At 46.1% G+C, this 21,769-nt stretch overlaps 1 pseudogene; it reads left to right on the forward strand.

Moving 5' to 3' along the window:
- The window catches only part of LOC124973764 (A disintegrin and metalloproteinase with thrombospondin motifs 20-like), a 43,025-nt pseudogene extending 40,795 nt beyond the window's left edge, over positions 1-2,230 (forward strand).
- The last annotated feature ends 19,539 nt before the right edge of the window (positions 2,231-21,769 follow it).

Below are 21,769 nucleotides of genomic sequence, written 5' to 3' on the forward strand. Positions count from 1 at the left end.
CCTGAGATGGAACACCTCAGAGCTGGCCCACTTGAGGAAATTCAGATGGGTCTGGGAAGTCCCTCTGCAGAGGCCACACCCACTGGGCTGCACCATTTGACCTGAGGGCTTGGGCTGGCCTCCTCTGCCAGACAAGCATGACCTTCTCTTCTTGCAGTGTCCTCATGGACCTGACCCTGGAGGGACAGGGACAGACATCTAGGTACTGCAGCAAGGAGTGTCACAGGCAGGGACATCTGCATGCCATGAGATTCAACCAGTCTGGGGTCAGCCAGGTCCCCAGGGCCCCAGAGCGCATGGCTTTCTCCCCAGCTACCTGAGCTACTTGAGCACCTGCCCTATGACCTTGTCTCTGCTGGCCAGGGTGGGCTTCTCCTGCCTGTGGTCTGGCCTTCTCTGCAGGGCTGCAGGGGTGAGGGTGGAAGAGACCCAAACCTGGTTATGTCTGTGTTCAGGCCAAGTGAGTCACATCAGTCTGATGTGAAAACTGACACAACAGCACACACCACGGGTGTGACCTGGGCATGGGCCTTCAGTCTTGGATCACCGCTGAAGGCCAAGAGGAGTTCACATGGGTGTGATGATGCGGACCTGAGCCCAGGTGGCAGACTGATCCCTGGAACCTAGTCCAGGAGGCTCAGCCCTGTTTCCAGCAGGCTTGGTCTGCATGCTTGGTCCCTCAAGCAGCCCACTGTGGGTTCTGTTCCCAGAAACTGTAAGAACCTGTGGCCCAGCTGAAGGCAGCATGGCAGGAGTGTGTGCACAAAGCAGCGTGGGTCCTCCTGGGTGCCTCTGAGTTCACTGTTGCTCCCAGCTTTGCAGTGGGCAGACTCCACCACCACACACCGCAGTTCCACCTGGAGGCAGGGCTCCCCACTGCCCCATCCCTGCACAAGGTGAGGCCCTCAGACTGCAGACCGTCAACCCTGCAGGGTTTGCTGAGGCCCAGCAGGACACAGGTTGGGGCCCTGGAGGGTGTGCTGCTCAGGAAAGCAGGCCATACTGACCACTGCTGACCTGGCAACCCTGCATGAGAACACCACCCAGGCCTTTCTAGAGGGGCGAAGACAGCAGGGGAGGGGCAGAGAGTCAAATGTGTCCAGTAATAGCCTCAGACACTCTGGCATGTTGGTTTTGGTCTCCTCCTGGTGGAGTCAGAAGCCCTGCCCCATGGGTTAGCGAGTCTCCCCACCAGTCCGTCTGCTGTCCCTCTACCCGTGCAGCCTCAGGGCACCCATCTGGGTCATCTGGACCTTTGTGAAGGTTGTGTGTTCAATTAAACCTGTGCCGTCTGGCCTGGTGCTCCCCAGGTGGCACAAGAGGTAGCTCTCGAGGGCTCTGCTGAAGCACCCTCCTGCAGACGGTGCAGATGTCTGCCCGGCTGGGCGGGGCAGCAGTGTGTGTCACAGGAGGTGCTCAGAGCTTCTCCACCACAGGGCCCTGAATAGGGTCCCGGATGCCAGTCTCCACTCAGTCCCAACCCACAGGCCAGCGGAAGGGAAGGCAATCTGACCGTGCTGAGGAGAAGAGCCAGGGCCGTCACTGCCTAGCTCAGGCCTCCTCCTGGCCTGCTTTCTTCCTGCTATCATTGTAGACAGGGGATGCTGCAGCCTGCTCAAGGCCCCCTGGAGGGCAGGAGCCACCACTGTCCTGTGGGTCTGGTCACCAAGGATGTGCTGCATAAACAAATATGGAAATATGCAGGGTGAGTGATGAAGTGTTGCTCTGGTTTTCTGTAGAGCAGCCTGTGACCACATGAAACACCATCTGTAGACCTGTACTCAGCATCTCCCAAGAATGGCAGACAGGAAGCAGAGATGGGGTGGTGCCTTCCTGACTGGCAGAGCCATGACCAGGGGCCCTGGAAGTCTTAACCCCAGTATGACACCTCCCTGCTGCTGTTCTGAGTTTCTGGACCATGCAGAGCAAAGGAGTGGAGCTGGCCAAGGTGGGAGGCAGGTACGTGTGTTTTGGAAAAGTCTCCTACGGAGTTACAATAACGTCACTCCCCAGCAGAGAACCACAGCAGCCAGCAAACCCAGCAGACCATCCATGCCCTGGCCCCAGCTCTTAGATGGACTCAGCAGTCTTCACTGACTAGTACACCCTGTTCCAGAATGTGGAGGCCCAGTACCCACCACCCCAGGAAGTGGAGGCCCAGCACCTACTGTCCCAGGAAGCAGAGGTCCAGTACCTCCTGCCCCAGGAAGCAGAGATCTGTTGGCTATAGCATTTAGACACAGGCAGAGCAGGAACCAGACTGGTTTATGTAATCTGAGGTCCTCTGCTTTGGGTTGAACTGGACACAGAGTCGTCTCATCCAGGCTGTTGCGAGGGTGCTGTGCTCACTCTCTATTCGTGCTGCTCAGTCAAGTGTGCACACTAGTCACTTGAGTTATAGGTTATTTTACAATACAGTCATAGTCTGAATGTAGCCATGGTGATGTTTGGGACTGAGGTGCTTCCCTTGTCCAGACCACTCTGGTCCCATCTCCTAATGGGAGCAGGAAGTTTCCAGATCATTCATGGGGTAGCAGGAGTTTAGCCAGCTGCCCTCACCTGATAGGAGGCCCCACTACCCAAGTGTCTGTGTGCAGCTCATAGGAACCAGTTCAGCCTGGCCTGGAAATGTCTCCATATACCCCACCCCCACACCTTTCTTTAGAAAGTGCCAGATGCCACCTCACCTGCCATGCTGTCTAGCACTAGTGCCCCCAGCCTGGTTGGCCCTGAACTTCTAGCTCTCCCATGTCCTCCTTCACCTTCTTCCACATGTCTGTCCCTGGCTTTGGTCTGAAGCACAGGCTGTGCTGCTCATCTGTGCATGCTCCCTACACCTGTGTTGTGACCTCCCTCCGAAGCCTCAGCCCTGCCTTCTCCACCACCCCTACCTCCAGGGTCCTCTGAGGACCTGGCCCCTCCCACAGAGATCAGAGCCCACTCCTTCCTGCACAAATGTTGTTGCCCCTGCAGGGACATCACAATCCACTCAGATTAAGTGCCAGAGTCTGCAGCGTGGCCTGTGGGGCCCTGCCTGGTCAGCACAACTGCTTTTCTCCTCCGCTTCCTGCTCTTTCCTGTGCACCCCTAGCTACCAACCTCCAGCCAGGGAGGGCTCAGCCCTGAGCCCAGCCCAGGCTACTGTCCTGTGAGGGAGGCCCTCCACAGCCTCCCCATAAGCAGTACACATGGCCCTGAACCCACCTCCCTGCTTTGCTGCTCTCTGGGGCTTGCCCCAGCTGGATCCTGGACACAGACCTCCTGTTGGTTCATCTGCAGTCTTCCACTGATAGAACGCAACCCATTCGCCCTGTGGACTGCCTCAACGTGTGTCCCCCACCTGGACCCGTCATCACCCTGACACTGGGTGGGCCCTCAGTAAAGAGCTTGTTCCAGGAGTGTTCTCTCTCACCTTCCAGGTGACATGCCAGCCACCACTGGGAGCCTGATGCTGCTCTGAGGGTCAGGGATGGAGCAGGGAATTGTCCCATGTGGGTGGACATGTGAGAAGTGCAGGGGAAGGCTGCCTGTCCTGTACCTGGTTAGGGGACAGTCCACCAGAAACTGGAAGTCAGTCCCCATTGGCTCCCTTAGACTCAGTGGAGGACTGAGATCTGCAGGGTGGGCAGGACAGCACCACCCACCAGCCTCCACTGTCCCTCCAGCCTCAGGAACATTGAAGTTGGTGAATCTGTGGATACACAGGAAACAACCTGCCAATACTTGTCACAGGAGGAGCAAGGAGCCTGGTCTAGGGGGCTCTGCTGTCAGACAAGACATCCCAACCACAGAACAATGGAGGATCCCACCTGACAAGGTCACTCCTCACAAATGCTTGAGTAACATAACCCTGCAGTGCTGACAACAGCCAAGCTTGTTTTGGGCTCAAAGGTCATAGTGAGTGGTGACTATGCAGGTGCTGTAGCCACAGCAAAGCTGGCTTCTCCAAAGCCGTGTAGTGGATCCTTGCGTTTTGGCACACATCACATTTGGCAATGGCACCAGCTGCAGGACGTGGTGCTCATGGTCAGGTGGGTCAGGAGAGCTGGCACCGGGCCACCCCACCCCCAGTCAAGAGTCACCTGGTCTCCTGCAGTCAGCCACTGTGTGTTCACAGGGGAGCTGGCCATTCCCACAGATGGTGCAGTCTCTTCCTTCTTCTGTTTCTGTCTGTGCTCAGTTCCATGGTGTCTTCTGAGCACTGGTTGATAAACATTCTCCAGCACGCCACTGCCAGAACCCCTGACCCTCATCTCCGGGCCTGCAGGGGCTCTGCTCAGTTCCCACATCTCCAGCCCTGCAGGGACATGCAGAGGAAGGGGCCGTGTGGAGACAGGCTCCCTGAGATAATGTGGCTTTGGCAGTGGACTGAGGAATAGCCAGCCCACCTCTGTCCAGCAAAGGTGCTGCTTTCCCTGCCCCTGTGCTGATGCAGGAAGCACTCAGGCACAGGCAGGGCCCAGCAGGGAAGGTTCAGGAACAGGAGCCTTTCTCATTAGAACATGGGAGTTCAGAGCTGAGATGCCTTCCAAGAGGACACTGGCAAAAACCAAGACTGTCTTGTGCCAGGGCACCCTGCTGCCAATGAGGTGCGGTTGCAATCTTCTCATAGTAGCGGAAACGTCATCTCCCAATTACTCAAAATCATCTCTGGATGATGAGCATGCAATATAAGTATTTTATAGGTGTAATTCAATTAATCTCCAAAAGAAAAATATCTGTTGGATGTATGTAAACATACTGGTTAAATTGTACGTCTTCATTCCTTCCACTCCAATGACAGAGACTGTGAAGAACAGACTATAAAAATTGCACCAATTTTATCACCTGTCAAATTATTTTTTATCACCTGTCAAATTATTGTTGCAATGCCCATGGCTGGTGGTGGAATGCTGGGGTCCAATGCTAGCTGGCCATGCAGCATCACGTGTGCATTGGCAATGAGTTCAGGTAATGTACCAGAAAACACTGCAGGAAAACGTTAATTTCCTCAATATATATCAGCAGATGCCATGTTTACCAATGAGAAGTGAGGGTGTTGTTAAACAGTTTGTAACTCCAAGTCCTGGCCAGACTGCAAAAAGTCTTCTCTGGCTTGTGTGGGAACCAGGGGGCATGGTGGGGAAGCGTTGGGCTGCTCCATTCAAGCTCAGAGCTCCTGGAAGATGTCCTAGATCACGTGGCCTTGACCTCAGGTCCTCCTGTGTTTTACTGTTTGGGCCCCTGCAACTTTCCTAATGCCAGGTCAACCAAGGGCATTGCTCCCTCTTTCCTTGTGGCCTGTCAGGCACGCCAGCATGGAAGAACACCACTGCACCCGGTCACCCTTCAACTGGTCCTTCTCAGGGAGAGTGGGGGCTGTTAGAAGGCATTGCAGGCTGTTGAGCAGAGAACTGGTGTAATTTAATTTATCCTGTCTATAAAAATAAAATCAAGAGAAGAACAAGATCTGTTGTTATTGGCCTTCAATGACACTGGCATTCAATCATTTTATGAACAATCATTTTATGGCATTCAATAATTATTGAACAGTGCCTCCCACAAGAGCCTCGTAGGAAAATGGTTCTTCAATTTTAAAGAATAATTGTGGTCTGAGAGCGTGGGTAGCAGGGTGCCCCTCTGGACCAGGCCCACTCAGGCCCATCCTGCCTGGCTGGAATTGCAGTTTTACTCAGGCTTCTTCCTTACCTCTCTGACACAGTGTCCCTGAGGTTTGGTGGCTTCATCCCAGTGGCCTTTTAAATAGTCTGCAAAATATGCAAGAAGGCCAAACTCTGGGGTGCCCCAGGCTCCTGCCCTGCTGCAGCCTCTCAGGTAGGCTCCTGTGCCCACTGTGGACTCCAAAGGCTGCTGCAGCCTCTCAGGTAGGCTCCTGTGCCCACTGTGGACTCCAAAGGCTGCTGCAGCCTCTCAGGTAGGTTCCTGTGCCCACCAAGGACTCCAAAGCCTGCTGCAGCCTCCCAGGTAGGCTCCTGTGCCCACCACAGACTCCAAAGCCTGCTGTAGCATCCCAGGTAAGTTCCTGTGTCCACCAAAGACTCCGAAGTTTGCTGCAGTCTCCCAGGTAGGCTCCTGTGCCCACCGTGGATTCCAAAGGCTGCTGCATCCTCCCAGGTGGGCTCCTGTGCCCACTGCAGTCTGCAAAGCCTGCTGCAGCAATTCTACTTCATGGTCAAGGACGACCCTTGGTCTCACGCTTCTGAGCACCTGTTGATGTTCAGATGGGTGCAGGGCGGGCCAGCGCTCTAGCACTGGCAAAATTATGTATTGATTCAACAACCACATTTAAAGCAGTAGTTCAGAGACCCAAGGACTGAAGAAGCTGGCTGTCGGTCCTGAAGGGCGCTTCAACCAGAGCCGGCCCACAGCTCAGGGGAGCAGCCACACCCTGCAAGAGGGTGATGCTGCCTCATCATGGGGAGGTGGGGTCCCCTTCCACTGTGCTCAAATGTATCTGTAGCACAGTTATTACCACTCACTGGTGATGGTCTTACACATCCAGGGGTAGGTCTGACTGGGATATGCCTAAATGTTTTGGGCAAAAAGGTGAATAAGTTGTTTAATAATTCAAGTACATTTTATATACTTCTTACATATTATTAAAATTAAACTTGCCAGAAATGGTGACACATGCTTGTAAGTCCAGTGACTTAGGAGGCTAACACAGGAGGATTGCAAGTTCAAGGCCAGCCTCAGCAACTCATGGAGGCCCTAAGCAACTTAGAAAGACACTGTTTCAAAATTAAAAAGAAAAAGGACTAGGGATGTGGCTCAGTGGTTAAGTACCTGTGGGTTTAATCCCCAGTACCAAAAAAAAAAAAAGGAAAATCAAACTTTACGAGGTTCTCTGGGTGTGTGTGTGCAGACATTGACTGTTCATAAAGTCCTATAGGAGAAGACGGCATCATTCCTGATCTCCTTCCCAGCGCAACTTGTTTGAGCATTGTGGTCCATCAGATTGGGATTTCCACTGTGCACTTCTGAAAATCCTCAGTTCTGCCAAAGCAGGGCTGAGGCTGACCCTCACAATCTGTGGAGACTCATACATAGCCAGAGCCCTACCAGTCATGACCCAGATTCCTGCAGGGGACCTTTGGCAGGGTCCGAGTTCACATGGGTTGTCCTGGCTAGGGGAAATGTGCCTTGCTTCTAGGGAGGCAAGGATGCTGCAAAGCGGCTCACCTACAGGGCGGCCCAGCAAGGTGCCCTCCACCCCCAATGCCCACAGTAGGAGGCTGAGAGGCCCTGCCCTCCTGCCCCATGTCACCCAGCTGTGTTCCTGTGGCTGGCCTGTTCACCTGCTTCCCCCTGTCCAGGCACGCAGACCTGTGCTAAGCCAGCTGGTGCCGCACCATGCTGCAGAAATGGAAGAAGAGCCTCCTGGGCTCCAGACGGGAGGTGAATTTAGTCTTACTTTGCACTCAGGAGCTTGTTTAGCATCACTCCCACCCCATGAGTCTTGGCATCAGATCTGCTATTTTGCTGCTGCCATTGTTCTGCCTCCTGTGGACCACTTTACAATCCAGGGAGTCAGCCCTGCAAACTTCCACTACTTAAGAAGGGCTCCACCGCCTCTCTCCTCCTCACTCTCACTCACTTTCTCTCTCTTTCTCCCCCACCTCTCTCTCATTTTCTCTCTATTTCTCTCACCCTGTGGGCAGACACTCTGCCTCTTTGCTTAGTAAAATATCTTGTGTGATTTCCTGTGTCTGGAGTGGCTTCTGGGTGCTTACAACGAGAGTCCCATGGAGACTTTGATGCAGAATTTGGAATATAGACTGTCACAATAGAGCACAGTGCCACATGACCTGCCACCAAGACCATGGATTGCAGCAGCCAACCCTAGAACTCCTTCCATGCAGAATGCTGTGCATCATGTAGCCCAACACACTGGCTTCAGCAGACGTAAATCACAACTCCGAGCGGTTGCTCTGACATTTTATGCCAAGACCCAGTAAATTTCATTTTAAAAATTACTTTTTTTCAAAAACTGGATTCATTGTTTTATTTTTAAAGGATCAAAATATTTCTAATTGCCTTTATATTGATCTGTGGCTTGTGAGGGTACATCTGCATGTATAATTGACCCATGAGATAGCATTTTAAAAGAAATGGATGATGTCTGAATTAAAAACTATCCCCTAAGGACATCAGCAAATGCAATGAATTGGTAGTGATGGATTCTCTTTTTCTCATCTCAAGTTCCCAGGGGCATTTTTTGTGCTATATCAATGAAAAAGAAAACATATGAAATTAACATTAAATTTTTGAGTTATAAAAATTGATTGTTCTGAGTCACAGGATGACTGTGTTTATTCCACATGGTTTCCTGTCCCTGTCTTGTGGAGTTGTATGGAGCAATAAACCAAAAAAAAAAGTTCCAGTACCCGCCCAGTTTTTGCACTGTCCAATGTGCAAATCACTAGCCATGTGTGACTTTTTAAATTTAAATTTGAATTTAATTTATTTGTGATCAAATAAAATTCAAAACTCAGTTCTTCTCCACATTAGGAGCCACCACAGGGGATTCAGGACCACCACAGTGCTTGGGGCAGATGGACATGTCCATCACAAAGGGACACTGGTTTCGGTGTCTCAGTAGATCAGGCTGTTTCTAGGGCTCATCACAGCAGAATCAGGGTCTACCCAAAGCTCTGACTGTCCCTTAGCAAGTCAACCTTGTATGTACGCAGCATATTCCTATTTCAAACAGTTTATGTGATTGTGAAAACTGTCATTTTTGATGCCTTGAGAGAACATTCAGATTTATATAAATATGTTTTCAAACTTGGCCTTAAAAAGGACCATGACTTTGAGCCCCGTGAACTGTTCAGACGTCCCCAGGACCCCATGTCCCAAGACACCCTGCGCAGTCTCTACAGGACACTGGCAGATCCCATCACCAGCAGGAAGGGTCTTCCATGGGGAGGCTTCTCCATTTTCAGCTCTGGAAGGACAGCTGATTTAGGAAACAAAGCTACTCTCATTCAGAGGAACGACAACCTGTGGGTCACCTCCCCAGGCCTCTGGGGGTTTTAGGTTATTGTCGTGGGACACTCCTGGACCAGCACCCAGAACCAGGTCAGGAGGAGGACTTGGAACTGCCTGTGTTTTTGAGGAAGACAGGTGAGAGGCAAGAACTGCAGCCCCGAGCCCCAGGTGGGATGCACAGCCTTGAATTATGAAGATTTCAGCAGAAACCTGGAGCAAATGCCCGTGGCAAGCAGATGCACAGTGTGGGGCCCAGGGTCCTCGCCACCTCCCTCTGACCTGTGCTGGCCTATTGGTGTCTCTGTGAGACTGACTAGCCTTTCTGACTCCACTGACCCAGGGGAAGCATCTGACATGGCTCCATCAATTACCTAGAAAAATGTGAAAATATGTGTGGACATATAAATTTCTATTAATATGACAAACAACTATTTTAACCTGAGCAGAAATGTTGGCATGCTTGGAGTACTAAGAACTAAGTAAGAACCCCATGCCCGACCCAGGGAGTTTGGAAAGGTGGGAGAAAGTTCTTGTTGGGGCCCTGAGGAAGCCATCTACACACACCTTGGGTATTTAAGATGTAAACTTACCTGAAAAAGCACAATTTTGGAACTAAAGCTTTATCTCCTATTCAGTGTCATGATGGTTCTAGACCACTTAAGACAGAAGCGGTCAGATCCTCCTGCGGTCCCTTGGTCTGAACAGGTCTACAGAAAGCGGGACCAGGGTGGGCTGGCCAGGACCCCCTCTGCAGGCTGTCCTGGCTCCTCTGTGGGTGTTGGGGGGTCAGGCTCCTGTCTGGCTTGCCCCGGGGTGGGGCAGTCCTCCCTGGCCCAGGAAGCAGAGCTTGCTGGAGTGTGTGGTTGGAAAGCCATCAGGAACAGTTTCCAGATTGATTAGACTTGTTCACAAAAGGGCAGCAAGGACAGTGGGGCTCTGCCCCATTCTGCATCTGATTACATGCTAAGGGCGTCCTTTGTGACCCTCCTCTGTCCTCTGGGATGGGGAAGCCAAGCCGCACCACACAGCAAAGTTGTTGGCTGTGGACACAATTCTGAGCAGAAAGTTGAAACAGAGGATTACTGGAGAAAACACATTGTAGCCAGCTCTGCAGGCCACATTATTTCCTTTATTAAGTCCAGACATGATAAACAGCCCGGCTCCTCCCTGGAGTATGGACAAGTGGGTGTCTAGAACCCTTGCAGGCAATAATTATCTTTATAAATAGCTGGTGAATGCTCCGCCACCCATGTTCCCACCACAGCCCACACAAGTGCAGGGTCCCATCCCACAGAAGTACTCGAACCTCGCAAATGATGGCTCACAAGGCACCAGGTATTAGTCACACAATTAGGGACAGAGGAGAAAGCTGCGGCATAAAGAAAGGTTAATCAATGGTGACCCCACCTGAAAACCCTGTTTCAAAAACCTCCACTCCCACACTCCAGTTTCCATTAGCAGAGAACAGATGGAGCACAGTCAGGGACCTGCTGAAAGAGGCCAAGGCAGGTGGTCGAGAGGGAGGGCTTGTGGGAGCCAGCTGTGCGCCGGCCTCTGGCTGCATTTGGAGCCTGTCTGTGAGAAGCTGCTGGGTGAGCCCAGGCTGCCCCAGGAGGGATGGGCCTTCCCCGGCCCTCGGCTCCTGCTTTGGGTGGTCTTGCTCCCATGAGGGAGTCTGTGTGGCAGGGGCTCTGCCAGAGAGCAGGTGTATGTCACCAGCAGGGCCATGGCCAGAAGATGGAATGACCCCAGGAAGTGCACAAATGCTGGAAAGAAGCATCAGTACGACCACTGCAGAGCTTGAACTTGAAAATGCTGAGTCAGGTCAGAGAGGTCACAGTGACTCAGGTGGCATTTAAAGACACAGAGGCTGTGACTGGCCATCCCTCTCCTGCAACTCCATCCAGCAGGCTGGATCTGGGCTGGAGAAATTTTGTTTAAAAATGTGGCAGGTGGGGGGGGCCCTGAGACCAGCCAGCCAGGGGCTCCCTGTGCAGGAGACTGCCCGTGGGAGCCATTTCCACAGTCCATCAGGAACCACAGCTCCTACATGAGAGGGCAGAGCAAGGGTACTGGAGCTCATGAGACCTGGGATGGTCCAGCCCCAAAGACCAGCTGAACCATGGTGCCAGCCTCACATTTGACACATGAGACAGGCTGGGCCAGGACTTCCCAGCTTTGGAGGGGGCTGGGAGGCCTGAGAGAGCCAGGTGGGGTGCAGCAGGGGCCCAGTCCAGGAGGGCCTCTTCCTCACTGCAGCTTCACTGTGGGAAGCAGGCCTGAGGGTGGCCTGTGAGCCAGCCAGAATCCGGCATGGTGGGAAGCCTTTCTAAAGCCACTGCTGCCTTCAGCCAGGGGACAGATGTCGAAGGAGCTTTGCCCACCCCATTGTTTCCTCAGAGCCAAGCCTGTTTTTAAACTAAGACAGCATTTCCCCAAATGCTCTAAAAGGATTCCTGCTGAGAAGTTGTAGAAAATTATGTGATCAAATATATTCAGGAAATAATGCAACTCCGTTAGAAATTTTTAAAAAATTCATAAAGGAATGAAGACAGGGAGGACTTTGCATGATTCAGCATTTTCGCTTATCCTATTACACGGGATAAGTACCATCAGGAAAACAAGTGTCCGCCATGGCAGTTCATGTTGCGTCAGCTCCAGGAGTAGCAAGGCTGAGTGGAAGCGTCCACAGGAAGAGACCGCTTCTCACACAACCGGAGTCATGGTGGCAGCTCCAACCTTGGTCGGACCACTCCACGGCATGAGGACCACTGTCTCTACAACTCCTGTGAGATTTCCTCATGGTCACAGTGGCCTCTACATGGCCACCAGCTCCATGTTGTCCACTCTCAAGGCACGGTGCAGGGTGCTGGCCACCCCAGGTCCCTCAGCAGAGGGCCATGTGTTTATGTGGGGTACAAGCCTAACTTGCCATGTATGTATTTACACGCCACCAGCATGCACACTGGGCAGGACTCATGTCTGGGATGCAGAGTGACTAGTGAACGAAGGCAAGGAGGGGCACCATGCAGACCTACGTGTCCCTGGATGGTGTCTTATGAAGGAGCTCCCTGGGGTGCCACCATCAGGACTTCTCAGGGCCACAGAGGCAGAAGCTTGCTATGTTGGAATGTGGAGAGGAAAGGCAGCAGAGCACTGTGCAGGACCCTCTAGGCTCTGGGAGGATTACAGATGGTGTGTTAGCTTTCCATCACTGTGGCAAATACCTGAGATAATCACCTTATAAGGAGAGAAGGTTCGGAGGATTCAGTTCATAGTCATGTGGCGCTATTGCTTTGGGCCTACAGTGAAACAGTGCATCATGGCAGCAGCACAAGGCAGAGGAGACCTGTGTACCTGGCCTCTGGTGCCACTGGAAAGCACAGGCAGGGAGAGGGCTAGGCCCCCATTTCCCCTTCCAGGGACATCCCCAGTGACCTGACTTCCCACCAGGCCCTACTTTCTAAAGGTTCCAGCACCTCCCAGTAGTGACACAGGTTAGAGAACCAGGCCTTCAACACGAGGACTTTGAGGATAGTCCAGATTCAGACGACAGTAGCTGATACCCTTGGCTCCTGGGTGCGGCATGCAGGCTAAGCTAGGGGGACTGTCCTTGCCACCCTGGGCACCGTGCAGACCAGCTAAGGATGAGGACATAGTGCTGTTTGGAATCAGAAGAGTCCCTGCCATCCCTCTCAGGATCCATGGTTCCATGACAGAGTGGGCCTCCCCAACACGACAGTGCCTGTCAGCCACTAGAAGATGACGGCAGAGGACAGGCCAGGGCACCACAGGGCCAGCCAGAGCAGTGCCTCCCCCAACTCCAAGTCTCACCCCACATGTCCCCCTTAGCCTGTCACTTGGGTGCCCCTCTGAACAGCCTGACGAGTGCCATGAAATCAGGAGACAAACCAGGAGTGGAGGAGAAAGCACAGGCGGGGTATGTGTGCAGGCCCAGGCTGAGTACTTAACTGAGTACTTATCTGACATGGACTTAGTTTTAAACTAAAAGCAACTAAGGATACTGGACACTCTGGCACTGGCGTGTCCACTGCTTGACCTAAGATGGACTGGAGACAGTTCCCTTGGAAAGCGGGGATCCTCTTTGGAACCTGGGGCTGTCCGCTTGGCTGTGGGGAAAGGCAGGTGCCAGCTGCACAGCCAAGCACAGGCTTGTGGGTCGCTGGGGTTTATGGAGCCCTGCCTCCAACCCACCAAGCCTGGGGGCATCCCTCCTGCTCAGACACCTGTCCTCCCAGTGTTACCAACTCATGTCTGGAGACTGTGGCCTGGAGACACCAATACTGGAGGGCCCCATGTTGGCCTTTGTTGAGGAGGAATGAAGGAGGCAGACTGATGTCCCAAGCCCCCCTTGGAATTCTCCAGGGAAGTGGGATATTTCTGTGGGGTCAGGTCTTATTTGAGGGCAGGATGCTCCAGTATTGGGTCAGTTTTTGTGGTCAACAACCAATGTCCGGAATCAGCTCAGAAAAACAAGCCAGATCACAGAATGAGGGCACATGGAATATAACCTTCACATTGGAAGATGTTTTAATTTATAGTCACAATAAAAGTTTGAATCATTCAGGTGAATAATCTTCAAAAAATGAAAAAAAAAATTGCCACAAGTTCCTGGGTAGAGACCTCATACCAGAAGATCAGAGAGTCAGCAAGGGCAGGAGCTCTCACTGTGAATACTCAGTGGACAGTTCACTCATGGGCTTTGGTTAGTGGATGCTTCTATTCGAGTGGAGGGATGGGGATTATTTTCTCTTTCTTAAACAAGAAAGCAAGTGGAAATGTTGGATTGAAGTGGTCAAACATGAACAGGTCTTACACTGTGGAACCAGCAGGAGGCCTACTACTGTCCCCAGAACAGCTAAGCAATGAAGACACAAATTTAAAAGTGGAGAATCTTGATACCAAAATTGAAAGAAAGCAGCCCAAACATAAATAAAACCAGATTTTATTAGCACATGAGCTGGGTTATTCTGGCTTCAATACCAAGGGAAAGGACTGTGTAGGCAGGGTACAGCCTGCCCTACTGAAGCCCTCAGTCAGACGCTGGGTGGTGCCCACACTATGTTCTCAGCAGCTGTCCGCTCCACTGTTCCCAGAGGAAGTGCAGGAAGTGCAGGAAGACAGGGTCCCTGATCCCAAAGCTGCCACCGCCTTTGGATGTCACACAGCCAGGAACCCTCCTTCCCAGCAGTTCTCCTTCTGTCCCAACAGACACATGTGGGACAGTGGACAGCTCTCTGACAGCCCTGGGGTGGGGCATGGGCAGAGGGATTCCTGTATTTAACCTGATGGAGAAGAAATATGTTCCATTACTCCAAGAGCACACAACCATTCATTTTTAAAATTAAGGCATGAAATGGTTTTGAAAATGGTCCCTTTCCCCCTAACACTATTCAACCAAAACTGGCCAAAGGACCACAGGATAATGAGCAACCATGGATACTCAACCAAACACTGACTTTTCTTAAAATAATGCACAGATGTTGTCGTATTTATGAACAGTGAGTCACACTATAAAAGGAAGCAATAACCATCTCAATAGATGGTTAGACATACAAGCAATGTGAACATGCTTGGGAGCAAACCACCCCAAATAGGCCATAACACGTAAACAATTGACTCCATTGACACAACAGTGGAAATGTCAGAAAAAGAATTCAGAAAGTCCATGGTTAAATTGTTCAGCAGGCTAAAAGAAGACGTCAGGAGTGAAATTAGAAAACACAGAAAGTGAAAGTGAAAGATAATTTCAATATAGAGATGGATTCTGAAAAAAAGGAAATCCTAGAAATGAAAGACTCAATAAACCAAATTAAATGGAAAGCATCACCAACTTTGAAGATAGATTTTCAGGTCTTGAAGACAAAATACATAATCTTGAAAACAATGTTAACCATAGAAAAATGATAAGACCAGAGTATTCAAGATATATGGGATAACATCAAGAGTTCAAATATAAGAATCACTGTGGTAGATCAAGGCTCCAAAATGTAAACTAAAGGAATGTATCATCCTTTCAATTAAATAATACTTGAAAATTTTCTAAATCTTAGAAATGAGATGGAAATTCAAATACAAGATGTATATAGAATTCAAATTCATAGACTCAAAGACAATCTCATTTGAGATACAGTATAATGTAAATGTCTAACATGCAGAATAATCATATAATTCTAAAAGCTTCAAGAAAAAAACAGCAGGTCACATTGAGGGAAACCAATTTGGATTTCAACTGATTTCTCATTCCTGACCCTAGAAACAAGGAGGGATTGAATAATAAATACCACACTCTGAAAGAAAATGGGTGCCAACTAAGATTATTATGTCCAGCAAAATGATCCTCAGGATTGAAGATGGAATAAAAACCATCCATGATAGGCAGAAAGTAAAATAATTAATAATCATAAAGCCTGTACTATAAAATAGTCAATGAAATATTTCATGAAGAAGAAATGAAAACCAGCATAGGATGAATTATACTAGAATAGTCAATTAAAAGACAATCAAATCTGAATGAAGCCTAGAGATAAGTCAAAAAGGCAGGAAATAAAAACCATCTCTCTATAATAATACTGAATGTAAAAGTTCTAAACTCTTCAATCTTAAGACATAGATTGATTGATTGGATTGAAAACAAGACTCGACAATATTGTGTTTGCAAGAGGCTAACCTTACAAAGACAGTCAGAGACTGAAGGTGAAAGGAGCTGAAAACATATGCCATACAAATAGTACTAGAAAAACAAAGGGTAGGTACTCTTGTATTAGACCAAGTAGATATCAAGTCAATGTTAATCAGAGGAAACTAAGAAAGTCACTGCATACTGGTGATAAGAATCATCCAACAAAATATAATGATTGCAAATATTTATGCCCCAGACAATGGTGGATCTACATACATAAAATAAACCCTTCTCAATATTAAAAATCAAATAGACCACTACAGAACAACATTGGGTGATCTCAACACACCTCTGTCCTCAAAAGACAGATCATCCAGACATAAATTAAGTAAAGATTTTTCAGAACTAAAAAATACTATTAATTAAAAGAACCTAACAGATATCTATAGAATATTTCATCTATCCATGAATGGTTTCACTTTCTTCTCAACATCTCATGGAATGTTCTCTAAAGTAGATCACAGTTTAGGGCAAAAAGCAAATATTAGGAAATATAAAAAATAGAGTCAATTCCTTTCATCCTATCAGATCATAATTGAATGAATTAGAAAACAAGATAAAAAACAGAAATTGCTCTAACACCTAGGATTTAAATAATACGCTATTGAATGATGAATTAATAGCAGAAGAAATCAGGGGAGAAATTTAAAAAATTCTCGTAAACAAATGACAAGAGTGATATCTCTGGGACAGTGAAGGCAGTTCTAAAAGGAAAGTTTAGTGTATTAAAAAAATAGAAAGATAGCAAATAAATAATCTAACACTGCACCTCAAGCCTCCAGAAGAACAACAAATTAACACCAAAATCAGTCAAAAACAGAAAAAATTAAAATCAGAGCCAAGATCAATGAAAGTGAGAGGAAAAAAACAATAAAATGACTTGATGAAACAAAGGTTTTTGAGAGGATAAACCAGATTGTTTAACCTTTAGCCAAACTAACCAAAAGAAAGAGAATACCCAAATTAACAAAATTAAAGATGAAAAGAAAATATCACCACAGACACAACTGAAATCCAGAGGACAATTATTAACTATTTTGAAAATTTATACTCGAACAAGCTAGAAAATCTTGAAGACTGACAAATTCCTGGAGACACAGGATGTATGAAAATTGAACCAAGAGGACATAGAAAACTTAAACAGATTAATATCAAGTAATGAATTGAAGCAGCTACCAGACCTTAAAAGAAGAACTAACATCAATTCTCCTCAAATTACTCCATGAGATAAAAAAGGAAGAAACACCATCAAATTCATTTTATGAAACCAGTATAACCCTGATATTAAAATCAGACAGACACATTAAGGAAAGAAAACTTTAGGCCAGTATCTTCAAGAACAAAGATGCAAAAATTCTTTTATAAAAATTGGTTTTAAGTAGTTATACACAACAGTAGAATGCATTTTGGCACATCATATATAAATGGAGTTTAACTGCTCATTCTTCTGGTTGTACATGTTACAGAATCACACTGATGTGTAATCATATTTGTACTTAGTGTAATAATGTCTGATTGGCAAATCACATATAAAACACATTGAGTGATAGTGCACCATGATCAAGTGGGTTTCATCCCAGGGATATAAGACTGATTCAACACACACAAATCAATAAATGTGATTCAACACAAAAATAAAATTAAGGACAAGAATCACATGATTATCTCAATTGATAAAGAAAAAGCATTTGACAAAGTACATCCCTCATTCATGTTTAAAACACTAGAGAAACTAAAGATAGAAGCAAATATTAGTAAATATAAAAATAGATTTAATTCCTTGCATCCTGTCATATCACAATGGAATGAATCAGAAAACAAGATAAAAAAAAAAGAAACCACTCTAAAACCTAGGATTTAAATAATACACTATGGAATGATGAATGAATAGCAGGAGAAATTTAACTTTGTAAAGGCGATATATTACAAACCCAAGGCTAATATCATACCAAATGGAGAAAAACTGAAAGCTTTTACTCAAAAAACAAGAACCAGACAAGGGATGTGCACTCTCACCTCTCTTATTCAACATAGTCCTTGAAACTCTAGCCAGAACAATCAGGCAAATTAAAGAAAATTAAAGGGATACAAATAGGAAAAGAAAGGGTCAAATTATCTGTTTGCTGATATTCAAAAGTCCCCCCAAAAATGCACCAGAAGATTTCTAGAGCTGATAAACGCATTTAGTAACCTAACAGGATACAAGATCAACATACAAAAATAAATTTCCTATACTCCAATAATGAATCTGATGCAAAAGAAATTAGGAAAACTATCTCACTCACAATAATCTTAAAAATACTTGGGAATTAACCTAACTGAGGAAGGGAAGATCCTCCACAATCAAAAGTACAGAATACTGAAGAAATTAAAGACCTTAGAAGATGGAAAGATCTCCCATGATCTTAAATAGGTAGAATTAACATTGTCAAAATGGTCATATTCTAAAAGCATTGTACAAATTCAATGCAATCCCCATCAAGATAACAATGACATTCTTCTCAGAACTAGAAAAAGAAGTTCTAAAATTCATTTGGAAAAGTAAGAGACTCAGAATATTAAGCAGAATCCTGAGCAAGAAGAGTGAATGGTGGCAGCAGCACAATACAGGACCTCAAATGATAATAGAGAGAAATAGTAACTAAAATAGCATGATACTGGCACCAAAACAGACATGAAGATCAATGGAATAGAACAGAAGACACACAGACAAACCCACATAGATACAGTTATCTGATATTAGTTTTAACAAATGGTGCTGGGAAAACTGAATATCCATATTGAAAAGAATGAAACTAGATCCCTGTATCTCACCTTGTACAAAAGTCAACTCACAGTGGATCAAAGACCTAGGAATTAGACCAGAAACTCTATAACTGAGAGAAGAAAATGTAGGTCCAGCACTCCAACATTTAATTCCTTACCAAGACTCCTGAAGTGCAAGAAAGAAAACCAAAATCAGTAAGTGAGATGGCATCAAATTAAAAAGCTTCTGCACAGCAAAGGAAAAAATGAAGCAATGAAGAGACAGCCTATGGAATGAGAGAAGATCCTTTGCTACCTCCTCACCAGATAGGAAATTAATATTCAGAATATATAAAGAACTCAACAAACTTAATACCAAAAAATCAAATAATCTAATAAATGGGCAGTAAAACTAAAAAGAAATTTTGCAAAAGAATACAAATGGACAACAAACATGTGAAAAAAATGTTCTATATCTCTAGCAATTAGGGAAATGCAAATCAGAATCACATTAAGATTTCATCTCGTACCTGTCAAAATCTCAATTATGAATAATAATAATAATAAGCATTGATGAGAACATGGAGAAAAAGTTATACTCATACACTATTGGTGGGACTGCAAATTAGTGCAACCACTCCGGAAAGCAGTATGGAGATTTCTCAAAAACCAGAATGGATCCACCATACAACCCAGCTATCTCACTGCTTGGAATAAAAGATATAACATCAGCATCCTACAGTGATGCAGTCATATCAATGTTTATAGCAGCACAATTCACACCAGTCAGACTGTGGAACCAACCTAGGTGCCCCTCAAGAGATGAATGGATAAAGAAAATGTGGTATGTATACATAATGGAATACTACTCAGTCATAAACAAGAATTAAATTATGGTACTTGCTGGTAAATGGATGGAACTGGAGACTACTGTGCTAAGTGAAATAAGGCAGATTCAGAAAGTCAAAGGTTGAATCTCTGATATGTAGAAGCTATCCAAAATAAGGGGGTAGGAGGAAAGGCAGGGAAGGGGTATTCCATCAAACTAGAAGCAAAATCAGTGAAGTAGAGGACGGGCAATGAGGGGGAAGGAGAAGAAACTAGATAAGGGAAGAACTGTGGAATGAATCTAACCTAAAGTTCCTAAGTACAGATATAAGTATACTACAATGAACCTCACCATTATGTATGTCCGCAGGCACTGAGTAAAAAAAAAAAAAGGTATAAGTAAATAGCAGAAAAATTATTAAAGGGAAGGTAACAGTAGGAGTGGGGAGGAGGGAAAGGGGAAGCATTGGAGACTGCCTTGGAGAAAATTGTATTCTGTGCTTTTATAATTATGTCAAAATGAATCCTAATGTTATACATAACTAAAAAGAACCAATGAAAAGTTATCGAGGAAAGAAAATTTCAGACCAATATCCTTAATGAACATCGACGCAAAAATTCTCAAAAAATTTTAGCAAATCGCATACAAAAATATATTACAAAGATAGTGCACCACGATCAAGTGGGTTTTATCCCAGGGATGCAAGGTTGGTTCAACATCCGGAAATCAATAAATGTCATTCACCATATCAACAGACTTAAAGTTAAGAATCGCATGATTATTTCAATAGATGCAGAAAAAGCATTCGATAAAATACAGCACCCCTTCATGCTCAAAACACTAGAAAAAATTGGGGTAGTGGGAACATTCCTTAACATTGTAAAGACCATATACACTAAGCCCATGGCCAATATCATTCTAAATGATGAAAAACTGAAAATATTCCCCCTAAAAACTGGAACAAGGCAGGGATGCCCTCTTTCACCACTTCTATTCAACATCGTCCTTGAAACTCTACCTAGAGCAATTAGACAGACCAAAGAAATTAAAGGGATATGAATAGGAAGAGAAGAACTCAAACTATCCCTGTTTGCTGATGACATGATTATATATTTAGAGGAATCTGGAAATTCCACCAGAAAACTTTTAGAACTCATAAGTGAATTCAGGAAAGTAACAGGTTACAAGATCAATACTCATAAATCCAATGCATTTTTATACATAAGTGATGAATCCTCAGAAAGAGAAATTAGGAAAACTACCCCATTCACAATAGCATCGAAAAAAATAAAATACTTGGGAATCAATCTCACGAAAGAGGTGAAAGACCTCTACAATGAGATCTACAGAACACTAAAGAAAGAAATTTAAGAAAACCTTAGAAGATGGAAAGATCTCCCATGTTCTTGGATAGGCAGAATCAAAATGGCTATACTACCTAAAGTGCTATACAGATTCAATGCAATTCCAATTAAAATCCCAATGATGTACCTTACAGAAATAGAGCAAGCAATTATGAAATTCATCGGGAATAATAAGAAACACAGAATAGCTAAAGCAATCCTCAGTAGAAAGAGTGAAGCAGGGGGTATCGCAATAACAGATATTCAACTCTATTACAAAGCAATAGTAACAAAAACAGCATGGTATTGGTACCAAAATAGACAGGTAGATCAATGGTACAGAATAGAGGACATGGAAACAAACCCAAATAAATACAATTTTCTCACAGTAGACAAAGGGGCCAAAAATAGGCAATGGAGAAAAGATAGCCTCTTCAACAAATGGTGCTGGGAAAACTGGAGAACCACATGCAACAGAATGAAACTAAACCCCTATCTCTCACCCTGCACAAAACTCAATTCAAAATGGATCAAGGATCTCGGAATCAGACCAGAGACCTTGCATCTTATAGAAGAAAAAGTAGGTCCAAATCTTCAACTTGTTGGCTTAGGATCAGACTTCCTTAACCACAAGAAATAAAAGCAAGAATCAACAACTGGGATAGATTCAAACTAAAAAGCTTTCTCTCAGCAAAGGAAACTATCAGCAATGCGAAGAGAGAGGCTACAGAGTGGGAGAATATCTTTGCCATTCATACTTCACATAGAGCAATAATTTCCAGAATATATAAAGAACCTAAAAAACTCTACACCAAGAATACAAATAATCCAATCAGCAAATGGGCTAAGGAAATGAACAGACACTTCACAGAAGATGTACAAGCAATCAACAGATATATGAAAAAATGTTCAACATCTCTAGTAATAAGAGAAATGCAAATCAAAACTACCCTAAGATTCCATCGCACCCCAATTTGAATGGCGATTATCAAGAACACAAGCAACAATAGGTGTTGGCGAAGATGTGGGGAAAAAGGTACACTCATACATTGCTGGTGGGGCTGCAAATTAGTGCAGCCACTCTGGAAAGCAGTATGGAGATTCCTCAGAAAGCTTGGAATGGAACCACCATTTGACCCAGCTATCCCACTCCTTGGC

This window comes from Sciurus carolinensis, unplaced genomic scaffold (assembly GCF_902686445.1).
Source record: "Sciurus carolinensis unplaced genomic scaffold, mSciCar1.2, whole genome shotgun sequence".
Classification (NCBI taxonomy): Eukaryota; Metazoa; Chordata; class Mammalia; order Rodentia; family Sciuridae; genus Sciurus; species Sciurus carolinensis.